This window comes from Nycticebus coucang, chromosome 1 (assembly GCF_027406575.1).
Source record: "Nycticebus coucang isolate mNycCou1 chromosome 1, mNycCou1.pri, whole genome shotgun sequence".
Taxonomy (NCBI): Eukaryota; Metazoa; Chordata; class Mammalia; order Primates; family Lorisidae; genus Nycticebus; species Nycticebus coucang.
In genome coordinates, this window is record NC_069780.1 from 116,061,730 (window position 1) to 116,082,078 (window position 20,349).

The window sequence follows — 20,349 nt, forward strand, 5'->3', positions numbered from 1 at the left end:
GAACGTTTGGTCGGGATGGGGGTGTGTGAGGGCATCGCCTGTCAGTCAGCTATGAAAGAATACTCGGGTCCACGTGGCCGGGCGCGGGCAGAAACTAACGAGAACCCAGCGGCCACCGCGCTTCAATTAGCTGTCTGTCAATTTCACAGGCCTCCACCTGGTGAGGAACCGCTGTGGGCATTTTGCCACCAGTAGCAGATCCTTATCTTCTTTTAATCTATTAAATAAGGACCAGGGGAAAAAGTGTAAATGCCAAAAAGTGGACAGGAATGAGACTGGGATATGTGGGAGGAACCAATTGCACATGTTTGCAGACAAACTGGATATTTTAGTATAAACTGCTTGGGGGGTCGGGGGCTAAGGTCTGCAAGGTTGACATTTCTCCTTATTGTTAAGAGGTGATTTGGGGCATTCGGTACACAATGAGGCAGGGATATTCATTTGTGAGTTTAATGAAACCAAGAAATACCATTTTGAATGTATCTTAAACATAAAATATTAGCTTTCTCTCTAGCTCCACCCTCTAGCATATTGACAAAATAAACAAGCATCCACTAGGTGGTTTATCTGGTTGGACAGGCAGAGCTCTTGAAATACAGTCAAGTTTAAGTTCCACATTTTGATCACCTGTTATTTATTTCGCCTTGGCTCCAAGTAGATGCAATACCTGTTTTGCTCCCACAATCACAGTTAAACTCAGCCAGGCAAGTGAGTATTGAAATCTAGCTGGAAAGAAATAAAAGCTTAGAAATTTATATGGAAAATGTGCCTGAGGAAAAATCCACTATAATGTCAGAACTAAAACTTTGCAATTTTTATATTTGAGCATTTCTTTCTGGAAATGTTAATTGAAAAATGCGCCGACTAAGATTTGCTATGTCATTACCAGTGCTGTTATCTGTCATTTGTCCCTTTGTCTTACTCTACCTTCTGCACTGCTGTCTGAATGAGCGATGTTCGTCTTGTGTGACTGCCTTTCCGAATTCTTCTTTCCCTACTTTCCTTGCTTTGCTAGTTCTCAGGTTTCGGTCTCTATTGTTCTCCTTGTCTGGAACTCCTTCTGGAATTCTGGCTTTATAAAATGCTACAGTGAAGGGTTTCATGATTCTTTCCCCCTCTACGTGTATACTGCCAAGGGACTCTTTTTGAAGACCTTATTTTCACCATCAAGAACTAGAGAGGCAGACCCAGTGGCCTTAAGGGATTTAATTAGAGTTCACCAAGTTAGAATCTCCAAGCTCTCAAAGACCTCATTTAAATACAAGTTCCCGCACTTTTTCAACTATTTCTTAGGCCCTTATTAAAATTTCAGGTTAATAAAGGGAACATCCTGCGTTTTGCAATACATAGAAAATAAACCCGGGTTATGCTAGATCGCAAACATCCTCCAGGAGCAAACGCAAAATTCTGCCAATTGCCAAGAAAATAATAATGAATTAGCTTATAAATTATTGAAATCACTGTTGTGGAATTTTGTCAATCATGATCAATTACATTTATATGGGTGGCATCAGTTTTAGAGGAGATAAACATTGGTAGTAGATTAGTGAAAAACATGTAACTTAACATATTTGGGGTCAATTTTCCTAACATTTCCTAGAATAAAAATGATTATGATTATGACTACTCTTAACCCTAGGTGATATTTTCTTTTTGTCAAACTGTCAGTTGGAACTCTGCTTAAACTCTGATGATGAATCATATCAATTTATAAAATCTCTCTTGTCAATCAGAGCTCTGTACACATGGACAGGATAGGAGAGCTACTTGTAACATGATTTCTGACTGACAACATAGAAATTTTATGAAAAAAGAATTCTGGGCTTTCTTGCCCCTTCATTTCTACATTAAGAATGGTGTCTTAATTAGACTTTCTAACCTGAGACTGACTTCAGGTATGAATTGACTGTCCCCACTCTTTTGTCAAATATTTAAAAACTAACCACTGAAATCCACATGAAGAAAACAGGGCCACAATGTAAGCTCCCCCTAAGCCAGATGTCACATAAACAAGAGAATGAGGGGAAGCAAGCAGGTGGCTTCAAGAGCATTTAATTATTAAAGCCTACAGAAATATTACTCAAAGCAAATGCAAAAAAAAATTTCCATGATTGGCAGGAACATGAAAAGAAAGTAAAAGCTCTGCCGCTTTAATTTGATTTGGAAATGTCATTTACAAACACTTCAGCATGGCTTTGTTGTTGTTTTGTTGTTGTTGTTCTGATAATGATAATTTTTTTTTAATTTCCACCATAAAGAACGCATCTTAGAAAAAAAAAATGTGAGAACTCTATTATAGCTATTGTTTTCACGTATTTCTCAGTTCACATCTGTGTAATATTATCATATAATTAGCATACTAGCCTTCTCAAAGTTAACACTCACTGTGGTCTTAATAATTAGTTCAAAAATTGGGGTCTATTCAGAGAGGTACTAGTGAGATTTAGAAAGAATTTAGGTTATCTGCACACATTGGATTTTATATTATTTACATGCTTTTAGTAGGCATAAAATCTTAGGTACCTGTCCAGCTAGTATTTTATTCATTTCATTCTTAAGAAAAATAGAGCAGTAGATAGAGTAATATGAAATCTTTTACACCAATTTACACTGTAAGTCAAGTCATATTTTAAGCCTTATTATTTTTTGGCATTACAGCAGAGAAAACTAGTAAAGTTATCATCTTATAAAAGCACATTAATTCTCAATTACAACATTACAAGACTGGTTTATTGGTATAAATTCACATTCTCAGGAAAAGATATTTTTCATAATTTAAAATTTTAAAGTTATGGTTTATAATGATCACCCTGGAGTAGGAAAGGAAAATCTGTTTCATCAGGAGATGTGTTAAAAATTTTTTTCCACTTGCATTCCACCAAAAGATCATGCTGAAGTTCTTCCATTAAATGTAAAATATTTTTCAGGTTTGCCTTGTTATTTAATGAAATTCAAAATCAGATTTTAAAGACAACCACCCATTCCCCCAACCCTCCAGAAAAACTTGTCATTTCATGACAAACATAGATTTCCTGAGAGATGGAGAACATTCGCTGTGAAAATTACTATATTTATCCTTGAGACATATTTGGTAAAACTCACTAATTTGCCCAGTGCATAATTTCAGTATGTTCATGGAAAAACAAACTGTCTTACCCATGACTTTAAAACAGAATCCCTCTGCTCTTAGAATTCGGTAGAAGCAAGTGCTATGTAAATACTAATGATTGAGTGTGATCTCCCAGGCAGTGGGAGGAAAATGCTCATTTTGGCAATTCAGAGACACACACACACACACACACACAAACACACACTCTCTCACTCTCTCTCTATCACACATGATTTTTTTTTAGAAAAAGCCTTTATAACATAGTCATTAAAAAAATCAAAACAACTATCTACAGGTAAATATTAAGTTAGAAGATGATATTGAGTATAAACAATACTTCTTTTCTTACTAACATAGATCTGTTCTTTGGTTTTAAATATTCTCTAAAGATTCTGGTTGCACTTGATGTGTTTTACTTTGATATTACAAATGTTTCTTCAATAATGTACTATCTTTGTTTCCCTTGCAGATCATCTTTTAGTTGGATATAAACTAATTTATAAAAAGGAAATGAATTTCCCAAATTTGAAGGTGAAAATAAACTTTTTGTTTAGAATAGCACTCCCTATCTCCTGTTCTGGAAGGGTTCATACACCTCAAAGTTGTGACCAGATTGCATTTATTTATTATAAATTAAGAGCCTCAGATATGTTATTTGTTTTAAAATGTATCTATCATTAGATTTTTTTGTTTTCAACTACTCAGAAATGAGTTGGTATTATATATTTCTCTAAATTATTATGTAATAGATTTTATAAATAAAATTATCATTAAAACACAAACACAAAAATATAATTTAATCATTTCTTCTACATAGAATTTTAGCATCTAAAAGGTGAGAAAGGAAGACGGCAGCCGAGTAACAGCTTCCCTGTAATATTGGGCACAATGAGACTGGAGAGATAAGACTCAAAACATCTCTGGCTGGTGGGATCTGCCTATAACCATTGCTTTGAGGATACAAGGAGTCTGTAAGCAAGGGACTTCTGGACCCCAAGAGGAGGACAAAAACAGTGGAAAACTGGCAAGTGGTTGCGTGTGATCGACCTAATCCCACTGGCAGCCCTAAGTACAAGCAGCAGTGGGACTGCAAACCGGAAAGGCCTTACCTGTGAACTGTTTTGGTGTTTTTGGACTTGGCACTCAGTTGAACTGCCTTGGAGAGAGCTTGAACAGGAGTACAGAGAACTTTGGGCATTGTCTAGTGCCCCAGACTGAGCCGCTGAGCCGGATACAGTTTATAGCGTTCGGCTGTGGGCCACAGGGAGCCATTGTGAGAGAACTGCCCCTGCAAGCTCCGCCCTCAGAGTCGCAGAGCAAGGATTGGGTGGAAGCTAGTAAACTAGTGACTGAGTAGCCTAAAGGCAGGGACTGAGCTGCCTTACAGCCTTAACCCTCAGGGGCAGAGTGAGACCGGTGTTGGCACACTGGAGCTTCGGGCTATTGCCCTGAGTAGAGTGCCATGGTGTCACAGCTCATAGCAACCTCAAACTCCTGGGCTTGGCGCCACCCAGACCTTCATAAGAGCTGCGCCACGACCCCCGATGCGAGCCCTGTGCCTGCCATGCCTCTGCATGCTCTGACCAGGAACTGCAGGAGCCACACAACCCTGCGTCCTCCCTCCTGTACCCTCCCTCCCTCCACACCAGCCCACTCATCTGGCCAGGGACTCTGGTAGCTGCGTGTCCCCTGGAGCCCTCGCTGTCTCTGCACAGAGCCCTTCTCCTGGCCAGAGACTGCTGGAGCCTTGGGATCTCTGTGCCAAGTCACTGGGCATCAGGCACTCCAAGAATCATATGCACCACCTCCCGCCCTGTTGCTGGATCTGGGTGTGTCACACTCCAGAGCTGCTTCCACAACCAGAACTCCCTGGCTGGGGCAGCCCCAGAGGAACTACACAGGGTCACACCCTACAAAGATCCAGCAACAATACAGTGATCCCGCTGGGGTCTAATCTTGGAGAGACACCTCCCCAACTCTGAGGATGGCCAGAGTCAACGGTGAAAAACAATCATGAGGTGAAATCAAAAGAAAAACTCTGGCAATACGAATAATCAGAGTAGATCAACTCCCCCAAGGATCAATGGGTCAGACACAGCACAAGATCCCATGCACAAACAAATAGCTGAGATGTCAGAAATTGAATTCAGAATCTGGATAGCAAATAAGATCAAATTAGAATTCCAAGCAGTAACCCAAAAGATATCTCAAGAATTCAACGAATTCAAAGACCAAATGACCAAAGATTTTGACACATTGAGATAAGAAGTTGCAGCCCTCAAAGATCTGAGAAACACAGTAGAATCCCTCAGTAACAGAATAGAGCTAGCAGAAGAAAGGGTTTCTGACATTGAAGACAAAACTTTTGAATGCTCCCAAACTCTCAAAGAGGAAGAGAAATGGAGGGCAAAAACAGATCACTCTCTCAGAGAACTCTGGGATAATTCAAAGAAAACCAATATTCATCTTATAGGGATCCCCAAAAGTGATGAAGTAGCTTCACAAGGCACAGAGTCTCTTCTCCATGAGATTATGAAGGAGAACTTTCCAGACATGCCAAGAGATTCGGAAATTCAGATAGCAGACAGTTTCAGAACTCCAGGACAACTCAACCCAATTTAGTTTATTGTTTTTTGCCATAACTAAACCAGCTCTCCAGGATATTCTCAGACCTATCCTCCATAAAGACCAGCGTAATCTCCAGCACAAAAGTAAACCCACCTAGAAAATTTTGATCAAATTTCAACTTCCACAGTTGCAAAAGGATTGAAAATGTCCACTGGACTCTCAAAAGGCTTATCAATATTCTCAATTAATGTGAATGGTTTAAATTGTCCTGTAAAAAGGCACAGGTTGGCTGACTATATACAAAAACTCAAGCCAGATATCTGCTGCATACAAGAATTGCATCTTACATTAAAAGACAAATATAGACTCAAGGTGAAAAGGTGGTCATCTATACTCCAGGCAAATGGAAAGCAGAAAAAAGCAGGTGTTGCAATCCTATTCGCAGATGCAATAGGCTTTAAACCAACCGAAGTAAGGAAGGATAAGGATGGACACTTCATATTTGTTTTTGTTTTTGTTTTTTTTTTCTTGCAGCTCAGAAGTTTATTAATGAAAGGGGTTGGGTCAGTTGGTGTTTACATGCTGACCCCTGCAGCCCTGTATCTTGGTTGTAGTGAGAAAGATGGCTCACTTCTCTGCTGGCCACAGGTGATATCATCTCAGGAACATGCTGAGCCCTCTCTCCTGGGTCCCTGTTGCCATGGCTGGAGTCCAGCACTATCAGATAGGTTCCACTTCTGTTTCTTGTGCTTGAGCTAGAGTATCGACATTTTTTAGGATCTCAGCATAGTATGGACCAAATACCTGCTGATTATGATGCATCAGCTTGACAAACTTCTGGCCTAGTTCTGTCAACTCTCCTTTAATGTGATTAAGGCCTTCAGGGAAGTGTAGCAGAGACTCCTGCATGCCACGAACCAAACAGCATTTGAGAAACAAAAGGAGGCACTGATCAATGATACTACAAACATGGTTTCCTTTCTAGGTGATGTTTTGGAGTTGTCCTATAAGACATACTGTGTTTGCACTGCTTAGGGCAGTAAAGCCCAGGTCCTTGAGACCACAATGAATTTCCTGAGACACCTGTTCACTCCCATTCAACATAGCTTCTTCAGGCTTGGAGTTAAATTCCTCAGTCACAGCCTTGGTTATGCATTTCAGTTTATCCACAAATCCAGGTGAGTTGCATAAAATTAAACCAGAGAAACTTCTAGCCACTAGTAAGACTGAGGCCAATATAGTCAAGTGGCACAAATGGGATCCCATTTCCTGGACCCGGAACCTTTCCATCAGCAGAGTCTCAGGGAATTCTTCATTTTCAGGATCCCAGAGGAGGAGATTCAGGTAGCCCTGATATAGCACCATTATGGGATTGGGAGGATCTGAATTCTTAGCTGCCTTGTTTGGAGGTGAACAGGCATGCTGGAGGAGCTGGGGATGTCAGGACAATTCAGACATGGTGTAATGAGGTCTGTGGCTGCTTTGGTTATCCATTTATTGGTGTAATCAAAAAGATTGGGTTGTCTGTCAAGAGTTCCTGGAATTTAGCTCTTTCATACAGGATGAAATATTTCTTCAGGTAGGGTCAAATGCTCTGGATGGTATAGTTCACCATGTTCATTTTCATTATGCCCAGAACATGGAAGATGCCCCTCAGTAACTGTACTGGATCTGTTATGCTCTGTAGTTTCTTTACTGCTTCAACTCAAACCGGTGCACATAGCAGGGTCGTCAAACTAAGAATGTAGTTAGAGAGATGAGAGACATCTAGGACTCCATGTTCTGCTTCTTGCTTGAGGAGATCCATGTCCAGAACTTCTTTAATCTCATTTTTAGGCAGATGTGGTGTGGTAATAGCAGTGATAGCAAAACATCCTTAACTTCTGTCATAACTTCAAGAGCACAAGTGAATTCGGGAGGATTACTCAAGAGTTGTTCTCTTAAATGGTCCCAAAAAACATTGTACAATGTCTCCATGAACCTGTCTTCCAGACTGTTTGGAGAAAAAATATTCTCTTCCATGTAGAAATCTTGGTTTACCATGATTTCATGAGCAATGTTCATCCTGGAAACTTTGTTAATTGTTTCTATAAGACGAGGAGAGTAGTTATTTGAACAGAAGTCTTCCTCTTCTTGGTTATTCTCTGTTTCACAATTATGGGCTCCACACTTTGCTTCGTTGGGATCATTTTGGAGTACAGTTTCCTCATTCTTGAGCTTCTTGATGTTATCTCTTCCTCTGTTCTGGACTGGCTGCCCCGCGGCTAAGTCTCCACTTCATATTTGTTAAAGGTAATACTCAATATGATGATATTTCATTTATTATTATTTATGCACCAACCAGAACGCATCTCAATTTATAAGAGAAACTCTAACAGACATGAGCAACTTGATTTCCTCCACTTCCATAGTAGTTGGAGATTTTAACGCCCCTTTCGAAGTGGTGGATAGATCCTCCAAAAAGAAACTAAGCAAAGAAATTTTAGATTTAAACCTAACCATCCAACATCTGGACTTAACAGACATCTACAGAACATTTCATCCTAACAAAACTGAATACACATTCTTCTCATCAGCCCACGGAACATACTCCAAAATCGAACACATCCTAGGCCACAAATCTAACCTCAGCAAATTTAAAAAAATAGAAATTATTCCTTGCATCTTCTCAGACCATCATGAAATAAAAGTTGAACTCAATAACAACAGGAACCTGCATACCCATACAAAAACATGGAAGCTAAGCAACCTTATGCTGAAGGATAGACGGTTTATAGATGAGATTAAGAAGGAAATCACCAAATTTTTGGAACAAAACAACAATCAAGACACAAATTACCAGAACCTCTGAGATACTGCAAAGGCAGTCCTAAGAGGGAAATTGATAGCACTGCAAGCCTTCCTCAAAAAAAAAACGGAAAGAGAGAAAGTTAATAACTTAATGGGACATCTCAAACAACTGGAGAAGGAAAAACACTCCAAACCCAAACCCAGCAGAAGAAAAGAAATAACCAAAATCAGAGCAGAATTAAATGAAATTAAAAACAAAAGAATTATACAACAGATCAATAAATCCAAAAGTTGGTTTTTTGAAAAGATCAATAAAATAGATAAACCTTTGGCCAACCTAACCAGGAAAAAAAAGAGTAAAATCTCTAATTTCATCAATCAGAAATGGTAACGATGAAATAACAACAGACCCCTCAGAGATTCAAAAAATCCTTAATGAATACTACAAGAAACTCTACTCTCAGAAATATGAAAATCTGAAAGAAATCGACCAATACCTGGAAGTACGCCACCTACCAAGACTTAGCCAGAATGAAGTGGAAATGTTGAACAGGCCTATATCAAGTTCTGAAATAGCATCAACTATACAAAATCTCCCTAAAAAGAAAAGCCCAGGACCAGATGGCTTTATGTCAGAATTCTATACTCCATCTATACTCCAAACGAATGGGAAGCAGAAAAAAGCAGGCATTGCAATCCTATTCGCAGACGCAATAGGCTTTAAACCAACTGAAATAAGGAAGGCTAAGGATGGACATTTCACATTTGTTAAAGGTAATACTCAATATGAGAACTAGTACCTATATTACTAAAACCTCTTCCAAAATATAGAAAAAAAAAAGAATATTATCCAACACATTTTCGAAGCAAACATCACCTTGATCCCCAAACTAGGGAAAGACCCCAAAAGAAAAGAAAATTATAGACCGATGTCACTAATGAATATTGATGCTAAGATACAATAAGATCCTAACGAACAGAATCCAACAACACATCAAAAAACACGACAAAGTGGGATTTATCCCAGGCTCTCAAGGCTGGTTCAATATATGTAAATCTATAATGTAATTCAGCACATAAACAAACTAAAAAATAAGGACCATATGATTCTTTCAATTGATGCAGAAAAAGGTTTTGATAATATCCAGCATCCCTTCATGATCAGAACACTTAAGAAAATTGGTATAGAAGGGACATTTCTTAAACTAATAGAGGCCATCTACAACAAACCCACTGCCAATATCGTATTGAATGCAGTTAAATTGAAATCATTTCCACTTAGATCAGGAACCAGGCAAGGTTGCCCATTGTCTCCATTGCTCTTTAACATTGTAATGGAAGTTTTAGCCATTGCAATTATGGAAGAAAAGGCGATCAAGGGGGTCCACATAGGGTCAGAAGAGATCAAACTTTCGCTCTTCACAGATGATATGATCGGACATCAGAAAACACTAGGGATTCTACTACAAAACTTTTAGAAGTGATCAAGGAATACAGCAATGTCTCAGACTACAAAATCAACACCCATAAATCTGTAGCCTTTATATATACCAACAATGGCCAAGCCAAAAAAACAGTCAAGGACTCTATTCCTTTCACAGTAGCGCCAAAGAAGATGAAATATTTGGGAGTATACCTAACAAAGGACATGAAAGATCTCTACAAAGAGAACTATGAAACTTTAAGAAAAAAAATAACTGAAGATGTTAACAAATGGAAAAACATACCATGCTCATGGCTGGGAAGAATCAACATTGTTTAAATGTCTATACTCTCCATAGCAATATTCAATTTTAATGCAATCCCTATTAAAGCTCCATCATCATATTTTATAGATCTTGAAAAAATAATACTTCATTTTATATGGAATCAGAAAAATTTTCGAATAGCCAAAAAATTACTCAGCAATAAAAACACAGCAGGACGAATCACACTACCAGACCTTAGACTGTACTATAAATCAATAGTGATCAAAACAGCATGGTACTGGCTCAAAAACAGAGAAGTAGAAGTCTGGAACAGAATAGAGAACCAAGAGATGAATCTAGCTACTTACCGTTATTTGATCTTTGACAAGCCAATTAAAAACATTCAGTGGGGAAAAGATTCCCTATTTAACAAATGGTGCTGGGTGAACTGGCTGGCAACCTGTAGAAGATTGAAATTGGACCCACACCTTTCACCATTAACTAAGATAGACTCTCACTGGATAAAAGATTTATACTTAAGAAATGAAACTATAAAAATACTTGAAGAAAGTGCAGGGAAAACTCTTGAAGGAATCGGCCTGGGTGAATATTCTAAGAGGAGGCCTCCCCAGGCAGTTGAAGCAGTATCAAAAATACACTACTGGGACCTGATCAAACTAAAAACCTTCTGTACAGCCAAGAACATAGTAAGTAAAGCAAGCAGACAGCCCTCAGAATGGGAGAAAATATTTGCAGGTTATACCTCCAATAAAGGTCTAATAACCAGAATCCACAGAGAACTCAAACATATTAGCAAGAGAAGAACACGTGATCCCATCTCAGGGTGGGCAAGGGACTTGAAGAGAAACTTGTCTAAAGAAGACAGACGCACAATCTACAAACACATGAAAAAAAGCTCATCATCCTTAATCATGAGAGAAATGCAAATCAAAACTACTTTGAGATACGCAAATCAAAACTACTTTGACCCCAGAAAGAGTAGCCCACATAACAAAATCCCAAAACCAGAGATGTTGGCGTGGATGTGGAGAAAAGGGCACACTTCTACACTGCTGGTGGGAAAGCACACTAATACGTTCCTTCTGGAAGGATGTTTTGAGAATACTTAGAGACCTAAAAATAGACCTGCCATTCGACCCTATAATTCCTTTACTAGGTTTATACCCAGAAGACCAAAAAAAATCACAATATAACAAAGACATTTGTACCAGAATGTTTATTGCAGCCCAATTCATAATTGCTAAGTCATGGAAAAAGCCCAAGTGCCCATCGACCCACGAATGGACTAGCAAATTGTGGTACATGTATACCATGAAATACTATGCAGTCTTAAAGAAAGACGGAGACTTTACCTCTTTCATGTTTACATGGATGGAGCTGGAACATATTCTTCTTAGCAAAGTATCTCATGAATAGAAGAAAAAGTATCCAATGTACTCAGCCCTACTATGAAGCTAAATTATTGCTTTTACATAAAGGCTATAACTCAACTACAGCACAAGACTATGGGAAGGGCCAAGGAAGGGGAAGGGAGGGGGGATGTTAGGGTGGAGGAAGGGTAATGGGTGGGGCCACACTTAAGGTGCATCTTAGAATGGTTACAAGGGAAACTTACTAAAGGCAGAATACATATGTCTACATACAATAACTAAGATAATGCCATGAAGGCTACATTGAACAGTTTGATGAGAATATTTCAGATTGTATATGAAACCAGCACATTGTACCCCTTGATTGCACTAATGTACACAGCTATGATTTAACAATAAATAAAAAATACATAAATAAAAGGTAAGAAAGGAGAACCCAAACCAAGTGATTTCACGGCCATAATCACTTGGATTAAATTCCTTATTATAGCCTATAATAGTCTATTATAGTCTATAGTCTATTATAGGCTATAATATGGAATAGCCTATTACTATAGACTAATATAGTCTATAGTCTATCATACGCTATAATATGGAATTTAATCCATTGCATGCAAAAATGGTAGTCAGCATACAAAGGGCAACCATAACTTAAGTCATCAATATTTGGAAGGAATACTTGCCTTTGTAAAGAAAATCCCACCCTACATATCTACAGCTCCTGACTAGCATATTCAATCTTACAAAATTCTTTCTGTATCTACAACCAATTGACAAAATAATTATTTAAAAATCAATCTATAAAATAGGAGACATAAGATTTAAAAGCTGTAAAACTGAGAATGGGTATTGTTGAGTGGAGAAAGAATTAAAATTTCCTTGCATTTCTAAGATTTTGTCATAATACTCATTAACTTTAAAGATATAGAGAACCCAGAAAAAGTTAAGGGCCCAAGGTTAAAATCACAGAAGAGTTTCAAACAGAGATTGACTAACTGTAAGGTAAAAGTTTAAATATTACAGCCACAATCCAAGAAACTTGTAGACACATTTTGAGCACTGCCATGAAGGGAATGACACTCGAAATATACCACAGAGCTACCATTTTTCCATGACTATTCTAATCCTTGCTCTTTCTTATTTTAATTTTGGGTTATTGCAACACTCACACAAACGCACCTAGTTTTAAAAGAAGAGAGTGAGCTTTTTAAATAAAGCTAAAAAAAAAAAAAAAACAGAAATAACCCCTCAGCTACTCTTCAAGCTTTTTGTCTCTATCCAAACACATTCTGTGCTTATCCTTGACCACTAATGTGTGAAACATGATATTGAATATGCTACTTTTTTTTTTTTTTTTACACATCTTGCTTTAACACTTAATTGTAGATACAAACTAATTAGAACAAGGTTAAGGCCAAGAACTTGCCTGAATCAGAAACTGGAGTGCTAGGTCCAGGTGGGGCTGCTGGCTGTGCCCCTGCTAGCAGGGCACCTGTACTTCCCACCTCTCAGCCCTTCCAGCCCTTCACTCATGGAGGTCTCTTGGCAAATTTGTCACTTACAAGAGACTGTACATGTTCTATCCAGATCCTGTAGGAACAATTGGAAGCCCGGAGAGAGTTGTGCTTTTACATTGCCTTCCAACATCTAGCTATGACTGGTACAAGATTTGGGAAGGTTTGACCTTGAGATCTCATAGCGTGACTGCTCTTGTTTTCTTAGGGTTTGACTTTAGTGACAAACTGAGACCACAGAACTATTCTGTAAGTATTTAAGCAATCCAGCCTCATGGAAGCCTTTTGCAGCATCTGGGACTCCAGAACACAGTGTCAGAACATGACTTTTTGTCTCATGATTACAGAGATATTGTTGCTCAGGCACTGTGGTATAGGTACAAGCACAATCCATCTAGCTGGCTCACTGTTAAGAGTGTCTGTCAAATGGAGGGATTTTTCCTGAGACTCACCATCCTCTTCTTCTCCAAAAGCTACTCAAAGAAGGGGGCGTGTGCTGTCACCCCTCCTAACATAAGGGATGAACTTCTTTGTATTGTCTTGAGGCCTCATCCCAGTCTTTAGGCCACATCCTCAGCCCTCCAGAGTGAGGTGTAGGACATGGGGGCAGGAATAATCAACAATGAAGTTAGTAATCTACAGTCTCTTACAATACATCACTGAGAGGAAGGAGTTTAGAAGATGCTAAGTGAGAGCTCTTGTAACTGTTTCCATTCATTTTATCTGTAGGCCATAGATCCTATAAATCCCTGTCCAGAATGTTGGGGACTATGTAGGTAAATCCTGTGGCAAACCACAGTGTCAATTCTGGATGACCACATTAGCCATGCTCCATGGCTAGAGGATCCCATGGGCTTCCTGAATGCATACATGGGCTTCATCAACTCTTTCTAGCTGGAGAGAGTAGCTTCCCTGTACTACCACCCCACTCCCTTATCCTGTTTCCACTTAGGAAGAAATGCCCAAAAGAGGTCCCAGCCATCAAATACTCTTCTTTCAAAGAAGTCCCCTTTCCATACATTGGTGAATAGTACACAGGAAACAGCCAGTAGGAGCTCTGTCTTATTATTTTCCTATATTCCTGTCCCAGTTCTATTTCTCGCATTTTCTTCCAATTCTATAAATCCACACATTTTTTTCATAAAACCATATTGCTCATTGTGCCATGTAAATCATCCATTTTTCTGAAAAATACTATCTAGTCTTTGTCCCCTCTCCATCCATTTTCTAGTTTTTAGCATTTTTCTTTTATCTGCATAAAATAATTCAGTGCTTGCGCATACAGTAAAGTGAAAAATCTTTTTTTTTTTTGTAGAGACAGAGTCTCACTGTACCGCCCTCGGGTAGAGTGCCGTGGCATCTCGCGGCTCACGCTCACAGCAACCTCTAACTCTTGGGCTTACGCGATTCTCTTGCCTCAGCCTCCTGCGTAGCTGGGACTACAGGCGCCCGCCACAACGCCCGGCTATTTTTTTGTTGCATTTGGCCAGGGCTGGGTTTGAACCCGCCACCCTCGGCATATGGGGCCGGCGCCCTACTCAATGACCCACAGGCGCCGACCTAAAGTGAAAAATCTTTAACATGGTGCTGGGTCAGGTACATGGCTAAGCTGAGAATAGCAAAATCCTACGTGAGTGACTTAAATAAAATAGAAAATAATTTCTCTATGATGTAACAATCCGGAAAAGACAGCTTTAGACCATATCAGCTGCACTGCTTCCCCTATCAAGGAATCCAGTCTTTGGCCTTCCCAGGAGAAGGAATTAAAATGCAGCATCACATGCAAAGCAAAAGTATGTATTAAAGACGGAATACAGAATGAGTAGTACACTCTCAAAGATGGTAGAAGAGTGGAATCATGCAAGAAGAAACAGTGTCACCCAAGATTAGGATATGTCTTTTTATGCTGAACTCTAATAATGTGCTAAACTGGGGGTGGAATATTCATCAGTTTTCTGAGACGTGGGTGAAGAGTTCTTAGAACCAGGAACCCTCTCTTCTGGAAGTTGCCATGGCATTTGTAAATTGTCCTGGGACTGATAGTTGTGATTTTTGTTATGTCAGTGAGGGTAGTTCATTTAAGAACACTGTCACCTTAACTATGAGCATGCCCCAGTTAAAGGAATTCCCTCTGTTTACCTTGAGGAAATTATGACTGAAGTAAAATAACTAAAGGGTTGTTACTGTTGGCATTTATCTTTGCTCAGTATATTCACTTTCTTGTGACTCTCTTATCTGTATGCCTCCTCTTTTTGACCCCTGTCCTAACTGAACGCAGGGTATCTCACTCCTGTATCACCATATCATTGCTTTCCCATTCCTCAGGCTTTGCCCTGGCTCTCAGGGTCCAAGATGACGCACCACCCTAACCACATTCCAGCAGCAGCATGGAGGAAGAGAGGGACATAGGAAGAAATCCTTGCCCCTTAAGAACATATTTCAGAATTAATGCACTTCATTTTCTCACACCACATTGCCTTGACCTTAACCAGAAAGCCACACTTAGCCAGTAAGGAGGTTGAAAAATGTAATATTTTTCATGGTCTGTGAAGCTAGTGAATGATGCCCCATGATCATATCAATGTACACAGCTATGATTTAATAAAAAATAAATAAATAAATAAAAAATAAAAAAAATGTAATATTTATTTGGGGAGGTAAAATTACCAACTGAAAATTGGGTATTTTATTACCAAAGAAAAGTAAACAGATACTGTATAGACTAACGCTCTTATATAAGAATTACAAGGCCACCACTATGTCCATGCCTACTTCTCTACCATGTTCATACTTTTATACACACTCTACTCCAGCAATCATAAATTATTTTCGGTTTCTCAGTTTTTTCCTTTTGCCTGAATTGCATTATCTTTCTGATTTCAGGTGATTAACATCCACTCATTTTCACTCTTTTTTTTTTTTTTTTTTTGAATCAGAGACGAGTCTCACTTTCTCACCCTCAGTAGAGTGCTTTAGCATCACAGTTCACAGTAACCTCAAACTCCTGGGTTCAAACGATTCTCTTGCTTCAGCTCCCGAGTAGCTGGGACTACAGGTGCCCAACATAACACCGGGCTATTTTTAGAGATGGGTCTCATTCTTGCTCAGGCTAGTCTTGAACTCCTGAGCTCAGGCAATCCATCCACCTTAGCTTCTCAGAGTGCCAGGATTATAGGTGTGAGCCACCATACCCGGCCTTCATTCTTCACTCTTCACCTTAAAGTCACTTCCTCACAGCTGTAATCCTAGCACTCTGGGAGCCTGAGGCACCTGAATTGCCTGAGCTCAGACATTCAAGACCAGCCTGATCCAGAGAGACCCTATTTGCATGTTTAATCATTATTTTTTATTAAGTAGTTAGATCCATGAAGACAGGTCAGTGTGACAGAAGTTCAAAGTACGTTGGTAATATGTATAAATGAGAAATGATTTATCATAGAGAAAGTCAGAAAGTACTTCCATCCAAAAGTTCATTTTGAAAGTTGAATTTTGATCTGGGCATCTAGAGGTGATGGAAAAAGGACAACAAGGAAGACTGCTCATTATGGGATGAGCCTCACTTCACTGGAGAGATGAAAGGAGCAAGTTTCCTATTTCTCATGATGGGTTCTGAAAACTCACTGTGTACATTCATTTTTAACTGTCCTTGGAATAAAATCACAGGTGAGTCCCATGGATTTTCCAGTTACTTTTAGATAATAGAAATAAATGCCTGGTCCATTCCAATAACCCCATAACTTCTAGCCAGCCCAACATACTGTAATAACCTTAAATTACTATCCAAGTTAAACAGTTTCAAAGGCCTGGGAGCCCTGGCATAGGGAAGGGAGTCCAGTATGAATGGGAGCATTATCCCACACCACGGGTGCCCCCTGAGTGGCTAGGGAGTCACTGTTATTAGCTCTCTCCCTGAGTGATGTTGTGCATTGCAGACATACTTCCGCTGGGACTCTCCAGCTACAGCTCCCAGGAACTGGCACTGACCAGCTGTCCACAAATCTCCCCTCTGTGGAGATAGTTGCATACTTCTATTCAGGACTTGATACCTTTTGTGGAGTCCACATCTGCTCCCCATGAATTACCCACTTTGTTTATTCCCAAATCTTAAACTAAAGCTCAGACAAATGTGATTACTGCTCTGTGTTACGTCAGCAGGAAGGGGTGCCTTCAGCCAGATTCTTTTCTCTTTTCAGGTATGAATAAAGAATGAGTCATAGTATCTTTCAAATTCTGAACAAATAATGTTAAACTCCCTGATGTGTCCTGTTGTAGGCCCTTTCACTTGATCTGAGATGAAGGGGAAAGGATGTATCTTCCTGTGCTCCTTGAAAGGGATGGGAAATCCAAAGCACACTTAGAGTCTTTTTCAGAGAAATTCCTCCTCACATTAGTCCTCCATGTGAGGAAGCAGTTCTAGAACTAGCCTGGTATGTGCTGCAAAGATAGCAAAACACCTCCCTTCAGGATGAGGAAATAGCTGGTTCTCACAGCCATGGCCTTTGTGGCCTCAAAGAAAACTAAAGATATTCATTCAGCACCATATTTTAGGGGGAAAATTTAGAATAAAGGAATCTCTGGTTCTCTTCTCTTTAGGGGTAACCTAATAACCCAGCTTGATTTGATGCATAAGATTCACATATCCATACATAAAAACTAAGAAATATATAATAAACTGAGAGTAATGAATAAAACGGGTGATTGAGGCCTTCAAGACCATTCTTCAGAGTTGAAACTTGGTCCTGTAAGCCTAATAAAGCCACCATAGGATTTCACTGTGAGATTATTTTTAAAAACACATTATATTACCCATCACACTTTTGTAATCACTTCAAATCTTGAAAATGATAAAATTTGCTGTAGGGACATTTCTATTAGTGACTCTATTATAATGTGATAAAATTGGATGGTCCCCCTGGATTTACATAACTCTGCATTTGGTTCAAAAATTATAGAATCCCAGAGTAAAAAAAAAAAATCAGAATTCTGTACAACTTCTATTACTATACAACGAAAAAAATCTTCAATGAAGTTCCTATGCCACATAAAAATAAGAATACTGCCAATAAGGAAAACATAATATCCTTTAATACATTTATCAGTTGAAGTCTTATAATATAGCTGAAATAAAGTGTGATATGGAAAAAAATTCATAAGGTAATTTGGATAGGTCAATATGAAAGCTTCCCTCTGAACAATCTTTTAAAGAAACTACCTGTCATTCAATTCTAAGTCTTAATAAAAAGGCCGTTGAGAAGTCATATGACTTGATTCTACAAGAACCAGTTAGTAAATCTGAATAAGACTGGCATAAATAATGATAATCAAATCCAGATCTATTAATGACACTGCCATGAGAAGCATATAAATATAAAAATAAAAGGAAAAAAATAGAGCCCTGAGGGACCACACATTTTACAGTAACTATTTCTGATGAACTGCTACCCAATATAGTATGCTGTGTCTGCTGACAAAGATAATTACATTTCAAACCAATTTAATGCTCTCTCTGAAATTCCAACTCACGTTTCTGAAAGATCTAACAATGTATCACTATCTACTGTGTCAAAGGTGAATGATAGATCTAACTTTGGAAGTAGTTCATTTCTTCCCCAGAAACTCTTACATATTACTAAAGATGAACAGATAATCCCTGGTAATTTAGTGGGTACCCCCAAATCTATGTTGGAATTTTAATAAATATTAATTATAGATAATTGTATCTTCAGACAAAATATCAAATGTGTTTTGCTTCTTATTTTTCCTAAAAGAAACAAGAATTAGAAAATTGTATTATAATATAGCAGGAACATACTTGATTATCCTTAAATATTTGTTGAATAAATACATGTATAAATTTCGATTCAACAATGAAGTACAGAAGAAAAAAACATAAAATAGTATGTTAATGTTAATAGTTTATATATTCCTTTGTATCAAGAATTATATTCTGCCCTAATTTTTCATGTCTTAATAGGACTAAATAATTCCTCAAAACAGATAAAAAGCAAGATAATAAAGCTAAATATAACAGTTTTGTATGTACAGAATTTTTTGCCTATTTCTCTGAGCACTCGTTTTGAATTAGCAATTTTAAAAATAAAATATGGGAAGATTTTATATATGTAGTGAAGATAAATTTAAGGCCATAAATCAGGTATATAAAAAAAATCACTCTCATTGTTTTCTTCAAACCATAACTTATATTCTTCCCCATCTAATTGAAACATGGAAAAATTAATTATATCCATTTTATTTTGTTTCCCTCCAACATGGCAGGAATACCCATGATCATCAGTCAATATCAACTATCACAATATCCCCTTTCCCACTCCTGGTAGTACTATCAGTTTCTCCATTTCCATTATCTCAATTCCCTTCTTTGTCCCAGTATGTGGGAAGCCACTCTCCAAACCTGCAAATTTTGTGACTTATATCTTTTCTTTTTCTCCCCAAGTCTTTGGGAATATTTGTTAGCCTGAGAGACATCTCCTTTGTTTTCTTTCCTCAAACCCTCCAGGACACCTATCATATTTGCAATAAGATTAGGGTTTAGTCATCCCAGGGATGCAAGGCTGGTTTAACATATGCAAGTACATAAATGTTATCCACCATATTAACAGAGGCAAAAATAAAGATCATATGATCCTCTCAATAGATGCAGAAAAAGCATTTGATAAAATCTAGCATCCTTTTCTAATTAGAACACTGAAGAGCATAGACATAGGTGGCACATTTCTAAAACTGATTGAAGCTATCTATGACAAACCCACAGCCAATATTTTACTGAATGGAGTAAAACTGAAAGCTTTTCCTCTTAGAACTGGAACCAGACAAGGTTGTCCTCTGTCACCTTTACTATTCAACATAGTGCTGGAAGTTCTAGCCAATACAATTAGGCAAGACAAGGAAATAAAGGGAATCCAAATGGGAGCAAAGGAGATCAAACTCTCCCTCTTTGCTGACGACATGATCTTATACTTAGAGAACCCCAAAGACTCAACCACAAGACTCCTAGAAGTCATCAAAAAATACAGTAATGTTTCAGGACATAAAATCAATGTCCACAAGTCAGTAGCCTTTGTGTACACCAATAACAGTCAAGATGAGAAGCTAATTAAGGACAGAACTCCCTTCACCACAGTTTCAAAGAAAATGAAATACCTAGGAATATACCTAATGAAGGAGATAAAGGACAGAGGACATTAAAAAATGGAAGAACATACCATGATCATGGATGGGAAGAATCAACATTGTTAAAATGTCTATACTTCCCAAAGCGATCTACCTAT

General features: G+C 38.4%; 2 pseudogenes; one reads left to right on the top strand and one right to left on the bottom strand.

Moving 5' to 3' along the window:
* Window positions 1-6,539: 6,539 nt before the first annotated feature.
* Window positions 6,540-7,741, bottom strand: LOC128590960 (T-complex protein 11 X-linked protein 2-like; annotated as a pseudogene).
* Window positions 7,742-7,834: 93 nt separating this feature from the next.
* On the top strand, window positions 7,835-13,954 carry LOC128590976 (mesoderm-specific transcript homolog protein-like; annotated as a pseudogene).
* Window positions 13,955-20,349: the final 6,395 nt, after the last annotated feature.